The 10,442-nt window shown below is 38.2% G+C and overlaps 1 long non-coding RNA gene across 1 annotated transcript; it reads right to left on the bottom strand.

Moving 5' to 3' along the window:
- Positions 1 to 3,243: 3,243 nt before the first annotated feature.
- On the bottom strand, positions 3,244 to 9,898 carry LOC108445538. The gene is made up of 3 exons (XR_001860422.1): positions 9,814 to 9,898; positions 4,920 to 5,168; positions 3,244 to 3,337 (listed from the first exon to the last, which is right to left on the bottom strand). It is a non-coding gene; the product is annotated as an uncharacterized LOC108445538 (long non-coding RNA).
- Between the last annotated feature and the right edge of the window lie 544 nt (positions 9,899 to 10,442).

The following is a 10,442-nucleotide window of genomic DNA, read 5'->3' as shown; positions in this document are numbered from 1 at the left end:
GCAGAATTATTTTTCTGTGGCAGGTAAAGTCCTATTGAGGAAACCAATTGACAGAGACTGTATTCCCAGAGTAAGGTAAACTGGATCATGTTCTTCCTTGGCACTTGACATACCAAAAATACAATAAGATTAAAAAAAAATCACTGTACTTTTTATCACTGATGCCTAGAAAACCTTTCAAATCAGAGGAAAGCTTCCAGCTTCAGCAAACAGCAAATTCTCTGCAATCAAGGCATCCAAGCTGATGACAGAGAACAAACTTCTCGTAAAAATCTTTCAGAGTGCTTATTAGTTTAGAGGCTGCAGATATAATCCAGATTCAAACACCTGCAAAAATCACAAGGCTTTGAAATTGCCTGAAGTAGCACCTTTCTGGATGGCAAATGTCCTGTTGGTGGGTGAGAGAGAATTCACAGTTATGAGCTCTCTGTCATCTATTCCTTGGTTACTCCTGCCTGGCCCTTGGAGCATTTTCTGCTACAGCAAGTGTTCTAATATCTCAGATCTCAGCTTTCCTCTTCCTGCTACCAGAAACCAGGCAGGATTCCTTTTTTCATTAGTTGTCACGTGTTCTCTCTGCATTTCTGCCAACAGCAGGGATGTGCCCTAATGAATTTTGCAGGTTCACTTGAAAAAGAGCCAACTCTTTTAGCTACCTCATCTTGATACAAGTTGCATCGATTCCCTCACAAGCCCATGAACACACCACTAAAAAACCTGACCTAGCAACTTCTTGCAGCATGGATTGGTAGTGAGATAAATTGTGATAAAACCTTATTTTGCTAGGTTTTAAAAGAAAAATAACTAGGCTCTGCATAAAGCAACCTTCTTTACCAATAGGAAAAACTATCAGTGAAACAAAGAAAGTCACGCTGCAAATGTGCTGCCAGACCTCCAGAAAGAATTGGAAATTTGTCCTCAAAACCTTAAACAAGGCAGGGGAGTGCCTTTGACACTGTTGCATCTACACATGGGAGTGCCTCCACCTCCAGAAAACAGGCTGGTATTAATTGCAGGATAGCAAGGAGTTTTAGAAGGAAATAAAAACTTAACTTCAAGTTTGTCAATACTTGTTGTTGGTACTTTTTGTTTTCTTATCTCACTGCTGTTTCCAGTAAATTGCTCTTATCTCTTCCCATGATCTTTACCTTTTTGTGTCCCCAGTTCTCCTCTCCACACCACCACAGAGGGAGTGGGGCTATGTGAGTGAGCAGCACATGGTCTGGGGTGTTTCAGTGGGAACACTAACTTGGGGAATACTGTACCTAAACCACAATAATTTGTTATACAAGGGTTGAGACTTATGACAAGATGCTGGTGATATTCTCAAAGGTCTTGCCTGCCCTGAGCCTGGCTTGACCTCTGTGGAGTGGCTCCACGTGCACAGACTTAGGAGAGGAGTTTGCAGAAGTTTAGGAGGACAGTTTCTTCTTTCTTGTTTTCAATTCAAAATGGCTCTTTTGAACACCAGAAGCAAAATTTTCATTAGTACTGGTTTCTCAGCTAGTACAGAAGACAATGAGTGAGACGCTTACCATGAGAGGCAGTCAGATGCCTAAATTTAAACAGAAATAATGGAGAGGCTGCTACAGTCCAAGACTGTGCTTAAACCTCTGACAATCATTTCCCAATCGGCACACACAAAATAGTTACTTACAGAGAAGAACCACTGTGACTCAAATTATTGAAAACAAACCAAACCAACAAAACTGAAGCAACTTTGTGGCTATTTTTGCCAAAATGCCAACATGAAAACAGCTTAATTTTCTGAGATCGCATGCAGAGCCTTGCACTGACAACACATATTTCACACTTAGCTTTTACATTTTGTATGTAACAGCATGTAATCCACTGCAGTTTTATTCCACAACCTTAAAGAATTTCACACACATTAACTAATTACTCCTGACAAGACTCCTCTGAGGTAGGTGTATAATTTGCATTTTATAGGTGAGGAGTTTAGACAGAAGAAAATATTCCTGTCTCATACTTGTGTAAATTGAAAAATAAATCTCTGTTAACTAAGGGAGTTCCAGACTTGACTAGACCAATCAATGTCAAGGTTCAGTGCTGGAAATTTTGTTCTTTTCATTATCTATGCTCATTCTAAAATATCACAATAACTTCCTCTGGTTCCTGTATGAAAACTTTCAGTGAGGGTCCCTTCCTTTCCTGAGTAGCTGCTTGAAACCTGACACAATATAAGCCCTTGAGGAAACCACGGCTTTGGGTTTAGTGTCCTTAAAAGCTGGCAAACACTTTCCAACTAGGCATAGTTAGAAGTTTTTTGATGGATGTGCCTTCTCTGGCAGAGACACTGCTGAGGGAAGAGACATCTCCAGCAGAACTGCTGGCAGGGACCAGGCAGAGGAAACCTGGTGGTCCCTCTGGAGTGGCACCAAGCAGCTGGGATGTCTCAATTCCCAACTAGAGAGGCATGGAATTCCCTGACTCTTAACCCTGTCCCTGACAGCTCCTCACTTAGGAAGCTGCTGGGCTCCACAGACTGCTGAAAGAAACACATTAGCCTGCTTTGCTTCCCAGGCAGTCACCACACACTTGTAGCTCCAGAAGAGATTATATAATTGATGAAGTACTGGGGAACAAGTATAGAGCCATTGCTTAAAGACCCACACAAGGCATTTCACTTTGCTTTGCACATAAAACCCCTTCCGCCCAAAGTTTCTTTACATGAGAATTTTTTTTAAAGTATAGATTGTTTTATTCCAATTCAGTACTTTATTCTTTTATATATATATATTTAATATTAAAGTAAAATTACCATTTTCATCAACAATCCCTTCAGAAAAATATCATATTTCTTAATTTAGAACATCTAGAACTGTATTTAAGACTACTAACACTTCAAAGAAATTGCTTACTATGTTTACTGATATCCAAACTTTGGATCAAGCTTAATTCCAATGCTGAAAAATTAAGAAGTTGGAAAACTTAGGCAAGCAAAAGGGAGGAAAAAAAAATCTCTTATTTCACAAGGGAAAATCTCAATTTTGCTTTTCTACTGTCATCAGTCTGTACCCAGCTATGAGGATAATTGCTCATGCACACCTACATCACCACCACAGTTGAACTTGATAGAATTTTTCCTATTTGGTTTTATTACTCAAGAGATTTCTAATTTATCACACCAAAACTATTACAGCTTCTGTGCTTCCAAACTCGTGTCAAAAAAAAAAATCAGAAAAAAATTCTAAAAATTATTTAAAATATACTTGCCTGGAAAGTAGCAGTAAGCATGAACTTGAGGAGAAGGTGGGAGAAACAGGCAGGAAAGATGGGTCAAATAAATTGGGTTCCCCCCACTATGTCACAAGAGCTGAAAAATAGGAGTGGATTTTTAACTTAGTTTATGTGCATTAACAGAACATAAAATAGATGTATTTCCTTGCAACCCACAAGTCTCTGCAACAGGGGTTCTTCATATTCCAGGCAGACAGCTAAAATGCCGCCCTGTGATAGTACCTGAGGGCCTGTAAATAGTTTATTTCTTTTAGCTTTCGTGGAAGGTGGTATGTTTTAGGTAAGCGAAATCTCCCTGATAAATAATTTCTGCAAAACCAAGGCATGTGTAAAGTGTTCACTGTGTGCATTCTCTTTTCTTGCTTGTATTTTGCAAAATATGTGATGAAAGGCTTATTTACTGTGATTTTTCACCCTTCAAGAGTCAAAATGTAAGTCAACGGTTGCCTGACTTCTGTTCAGAAATGCAATACAAAAAGCTAAAGAAATCTTTAAAGGTTATAAACCCACCTAACACAGGCACAGCACTTCAGCAATTTAATACAATGCATCGAGAAACAATAGACAACAGAGCATGTGGCATAAACATTCAATTTTAGCAGATGTTCTCTTTGCTACATTCAAGCCTTTTACTGTGCCCTGAGATATTTATGGAAGACTCACTTCCACTGCAGTCCTGGGTGAGAAGTGACACTAGGATGTGCAGCACCATAAAAACAGCTCTGCAAGCTGACAAAATCCTGTGGTAAAGACCCACTGGAATAAACATTGTGTACAGGGAAAAGAAATGTGATAGATGTCAGTGAAAACTGCAGGAAATGTACTGTCTGCACACAGCATTCCCTGTGGCTAAACCTATCACTCCCATTGGCACATGAAATGCTTATTCTCTGGGGGAAAAGCAAAGCATTAGACAGCTAGATCAGAAGAATGAAACAGAGCTTCAAAGTTCTCGAGCAAGATAAGAGCAAAGCAGGCTTTACATGGTTGGTTGAGAATGGATGGAGTAACAGATGTGTTGTGAGCACTGCCTTTACAGAAAAGCAGTGCGTGGCTCTGAGACCCTGTTATGATCCGATTACAGGAGATGCCTCTGCCCAAATTAAGATGCAAACGAGACCATCTGCCAAAGTCAATAGCAGGGAATTTATTTAACAGTAAATGAGTGTGAGGGAGAGAGGCTGAAAGAAATAAAAAAGAGGTGGGTGGAGGAGAGAGAATGAGAGAGAGACAGAGTTTAAGCAGATGAGAGGTGAGGATCCAGTGGAGTCCTGTTGGTCTTTTTTCACCCTGGGCTTCTTGGTGGTGGGGGTCCCAAGGTCCCACATAACTTCACTATTTATACATTTCAGCAAGCAAAGGAATTCATGCTTATTGGCTACACAGTTCTCCTATTCTATTGGTCAATGAGTGATTCCCTCATTTCCAATGCTAATTATTCCCATGCAGCCTTTCTCTTCTTTTGAGCCAGTGATCAGGATCTCCCCTGATGGAATTACCGTTTACTCAGACAGAGCTGATTTCAGCACAGTTGCTGAGTTGGCTTTCCTTGTGACCCATAAATTCTGCATTCTTCATGTCCTTTATCAGTGATACATTCTTCTCCCCTGGATTTATTTACCTCCCCTTAGGCCTGAGACAGTCAGAGAGCAGCACACCTTTATCTTGTCTCAAGTGCTTCTTTGGCTTAAACCCTTATCCTCTCTGGTTCTCTTAATCTGATCCAGTTTAAAGCTACTATAGACAGAACCAAGGCTTGAGAGGGAGCCTCAAGCACACTTCATCTCCTCCGGTCTCTGTTTCCAGGTGGAGCAAGGCCAGGGCCCTTGGGAGCTCCTGGGTGTGTTCCAAAGGATTCCTCAGTCTCAAAAAGGTGGGTCACAGGAAAACCTTCATCTTCTGGAAAACTAAAAGGACAAGATCAGCACATTTTAAAAACTGTATTAGTCACCAATATTAATGTTTATTTTTCTGTTATTTGGAATAAGGCAGTTAAAACCAAATCTTCACTGGAAAGAAACACAACATTGTCTTGCTACATTTACACACTCATAATGATCTTGCATCCCAAAAAAGTAGAAGGGGAAAAACAATAAAAAATTACTTGCACCAGGAACCATTTGAGTCTCTTGGCTGTCATTATAGTTATTGTATGCAAATAGATGTACACAGCTTAAAGCCTTGCTCTGATCTGCTCTCTTATTTCCCAAAGATGCACTCAACACTAATGACTACCTGTGTGACACAATGGAACTCATAATTACTTTTCATTTAACAAAAAACAGCAAATGTTAATGAAGAGTTTTGAGTATTTCCCCTATCTCAAGATACTACTTCAGGTGTCTTAATCAGCTTGTAAGCCTGCTTAGAGTAATAAAGATAAACCCAAAGACTGGTAGGAATTAGATAATTTTGGTGACCCCTAATTGTAAAACTTCAACCAAAACAGCAGGGAAATAAAAATAAAAAACAAAGAAATAAAACCCCATGGAATGATATTCTAAATGACAGATGATTATAATGGCACACATGAGTGACAAATCTAAGGAGTATTTTTTCAATAGCTCAGAGACAAAAGTATATCAGTGAAGAAGCTTGAAATTTCATTGAGTAAACGGAGACAGAGAGGAAGAAATTATCTAAGACGAGGAAAAGCCAAGACTGATAAAAAGAGATGAAGGAGTAAATTAATTTCACTTTAAGATAAAGAATGGTGCTATGAAAAAGGCAAAAGAAATGACAGCTGGGAAAGGGCACACAGGAAACTATATGCACAAATTGCAAATTATAAGTTTCAATAAGTTTTCCTAATTTCCTGACTTCAAGAAGGAAAGGGGGTGAAAAATGTAGGTGGGTTAGAAACTAGAATAAGAATAAAGACGTAGTGGTTTAGATGAGCTCAAAACCACTAAAGATTTCTGAGAAATCAGTTGAAAATTACTGTAAATTATTACCTTGTTAAATCTCTTATCTTTGGAAAATTAGTGGTGGTTGTATACGAGCTACTAGCAATAGTCAAAATACCTTCATGTTGGCAGCCTCATAAGAAATGCTAAAAAACAAACAGCTGTGAAAAAATCTTAACTGACTTCTTCTGGAGGATTTGTTCTCAAGGTCAGTCAAGCAAATAAGTTGTTGTGAATTACCCATCAAGCCTTACAGATTTTTTTTTAATCCTTTTGAAAGTGTGCAAAAAAGTTATTTTTCAAAATGCATTCAAGAGTATTTATATAGTAACTCTCCTAATGCCAGAGCTATAGTTTATGACCCTATAAATCTTCATCATTCAATGAAAAGTGAGAATCATTGGCCAGTTTTCTTGGTACGCTTAGGATTATTCTTGCTGTGAAGACCACACTCTTAGAAGAAATTTGGAACAATTGCTGTGTCCAATTAAAATGGCTTTTATCAGCTTTATGCCTCAGTTTCCAATTAGCACAACAGAAACATCTCCTTTCCTGTTTGTAAGAATACATTTTTTATGTTGCTCAGCGGCACATTCCACAGTGAAAATCGGCAGGTTAATTTATAGATAAATGTGTCATTTCTGCCGGCAATCATGTTAGACAATTATCTTTGGGTTTTAAAATAAAAATAATTTATTATCAAATCCTTAGAGAGGCTGTGAGACAAAGAAAGGGAAAGGAGAACCTAGTTTGATGGAAAAGAAAGTATAAAAAGTAACCAACCCTAACTGTGCAACTGTGCTGTCCCGGTCCTGTTCTGCGTAAAACCAATCTTTGATTAGAGATTTCCTAGGAAATATAAAACCCCATATTCAATGTACTTAGTCTTCATAAAACCACTGAGCATAGTGTGGCAAACTGATATTACTTGCAAGAAAGAACTGCAGAATGGTTAAAGAACCTAAAGAAACCTTTTCACATTTGTATTCATAAGACATGTAGCAGATTACCAGCAGAACCACTCAAAGAGGCTCTCAAGATCAGTTCAATCTCCTATTTTCTTTAACAGCTTTGGCACAAAACATTGGTGTGGACTCCTTAAGACCTGCTAAGGGTATGGAGCTGAATGGTACTATCAAAGGCGAAGTAAAGATACCATTCAAAAACCTAAATGACCTTGAAAACAGAAATAATAGAATGGGTTGAGGCTAACCAACTGCAGGGGTCAATGCTGGCAGAGAACAACTTGGTTTGAGCTGGCTGCTCATACATTTAGGTTGAACATCAGAAGGATGCTTTAAGCTGCAGGAGAGCGAGGTTCAGTAACAGCTTTCTGAAACACTGCCAGTGACAGAGGAACAGATTTCCAAGTCTGCTAGTGTTGAGGACTTCACTAGGATTCAGCCTCAAAGCCTGGGAATATTCAAATATCAAAGCAAAGCTGTGTGCTGCTTTCCAAATTGTAGTTTACTGATGGCATCTTGGTAAAAGCAAGGAGGTGATGATTACAAAATCTCCAGAATGAGGACCTGTGGTTCATAACTCTCTTTCTTGGCCTTGATGCAAATATGATGTTCATCCAAGCAAGACATAAATCTTCTCTGGGGCATCTTCAAAACTGCAATGAACTCACACTTGAATTTAAAACCACCCCCAGCCTTAACTAATTTCTGCTTCACTGCCCCAAATACGAAGCAGAATTTTAGAGAAAGAGTAGAATGTATTCATTCCTTCAGTATTAAAAAAGTAACCCAAAATTTATTATGTACATAAATCTTCCATGAAAGAATGAATCAATAAAGAAAAAGAAATATCATTTTATGATATTGCAGTACTGAAAGAGGCTTAGAATAACTGTAAAAGGTGGGTAAAGAAACTATCATAGAATAGTTACATCTGACCTACTCTTTGCACTCAAAATAAAAATTAAAAACATCAGAGGGGGGTAGTTTTATTGGACGATCAAAAATGAGAAGTTCGGGATATAATCAAATAATATATCAGTAAACCCCCACACAAAAACTCAGACAGGCTCTCTGCATAACTGGTATAGTCAGTGAGGGACTATTTCTACTTTGTTTGCTTTGTTTCCCTTTGCATGGTTCCCTTACATCAAAACAAAGATGTAATTCAGAGATGACAATGAGCACTGTGAGTTATGTATTGTCAAATATACTCTGTTGCAGAGCATCTTTCTCAATGAATGAAGAAATAAATAAATCCTTAGCAAGGAGGAAAAGAATACAGATGAAATCTGGCTACTTCATTTTAATTGAATTGACTATGTTTTAGTGACTCTGTATGAAACAAGTATAGAAAAATTGCAAAGGAGGAAAAAAAGAAAGACACTTTTGCACTTGGGGGACAATGGAAGGAGCAGGGATAATACCCTGCTCACAGTGACAGAAGGCTAAAAAATCTTTTCACTGAATTTCAGCCAAGTTTTCAGCAAACAATGGCTAATGTTTTCTACGACATGAAGACCTTCCTGCAGGATTGAGACAAAGCACATTCAATAAGCAGGGTGCTTTACTTCATTATCTCGTGACTGAGTTGCCTCAAGCTCCCTTAGACAGTGAGAGTTTAATCTTTTAAATGTCCTTTGGAAAGTGCATGAACACACAAACCTCCATGCGTACCTACACACAAATACACCCCTACACACGCAGTCTCTTACCTGGACACTGGGAAACTGCACAGTTTTAATTTTTATACAGTAGAATTTTGATACAAAAACTGCAGATTTCATGTGCCTCAGCTAAGCATTAGTTACGTTTTTCAAAAGGATAGACCCAAGTGAAAATGGCTTTAGTCTAAACAAAGTTTTAAAAGAAAATATGCAAAATGTATTTTATTGATACCTTAAGGTTACTTGAAGAGGGGTTTAATTCACTTAAAAGAGAAATATAACCACTGAGATCTTCGTAAACCTAATAAATCTGGAAGAGAATGGAAAAAACCTTGAGGGAAATAACAGACTACATTAAACCTTGACAGAAGACTGACTCTGAATTTCACATAAAGTGCAGTGTACAAATATGTCTACTTGGGGCTTTTTCTGGTCTTGCAGTTTACTCTGGATGAGATATGCTGCAAGCTCTGACTTCTGTGAACATTATATTAAATCAGAGGGTTGTGACACACACTTCAAATGGGATGAGCTTCATATCTTACAGACACAAATGCTGCCCAAGCTTAATCATCAGCAGACCATGGAGAACTCTTGGTTCTGTAAATTTTAACAGGTATGTAATTGTGTCATCTCTCTAGGCATTTGAAGTCATGCTTTCATTTCAAACAATGTAAATCCCCAAAACATTGTTATAACCTTATTATCTACTCTGCCTCTTTGTTTTCCATCAGTTTCAATACTGCAAGCTTCCCATTATTTCAAACACTGAAGTGAGAGCTTTTGAGTGGTGACAAATATCTTATGATACTCTTCATGGAAATGGTAAGCCCAGTTGTACTTTGCACATAATAACTCCTTGATGATAATCATCTACTACTAATACAGAACACTCCACTTGAGTGAAACTTAATGAATATTAAGTGTGACAAATTCCCTACCTGGAAGAGTTGACTATATAAAAAAAGCCAGACAATATCTGTTTGTTACAACCCAAAGAAAGAAAGGAAGAATTACCTATAAGACTCGGTTCAGCCATTTAAGAATTATTATTGTTGCCTCCAGTATCTGTTGTTCTGGACACCACGAGGGAAAAATATTGTCAAATCCTGCAGTGAAACTTCTAATTAAACAGTAGTCAAGATTTCATAGAATTTTTATTTTTACCCTGTTCCAGTAATTTTTGTTGTTTACTCCAGGAATAGTCCCATTGATTTCAATGAAAATTCTCAGTGGAGCAACCTGGAGCTTTTGTACTATTCACAGTAAGGATATCAGAATCTCCTTTGCAATTATTTCAGCTGAGAAGCATTTGCACACAGAACTCCAGCTAAATCTAGAAAGGAATTTAAGTATTCTTTTAATAGATTGCAGAGATCATTTTTTCACTTGCAGGTGCCAGAACTATTTGTCCTTTTGACTACTTGCTGCTCCAGATTTGTAGGTGACCAGTCAACAACATGTCATCAGGATATCATATAATCACACAAGGCAGGAGAAGAGAGAAAGCAGAGGAGGTGAGAGTGATTATCTTTGTCAAGGGCTGCAGTCACATCAAGAAGAATAAGCTAGAGGCACACACCTTAAATTGATCAAGGGATGGCTCATTAGGAGCCTTGCTTCTTGCTGCTTCTGAGGTAGGGAAA

This window comes from Corvus brachyrhynchos, unplaced genomic scaffold (assembly GCF_000691975.1).
Source record: "Corvus brachyrhynchos isolate BGI_N302 unplaced genomic scaffold, ASM69197v1 scaffold101, whole genome shotgun sequence".
In the NCBI taxonomy this organism is placed as follows: Eukaryota; Metazoa; Chordata; class Aves; order Passeriformes; family Corvidae; genus Corvus; species Corvus brachyrhynchos.
The sequence above is the reverse complement of the archived record's forward strand: the minus strand, read 5'-3'. Positions and strand labels throughout refer to the sequence as shown.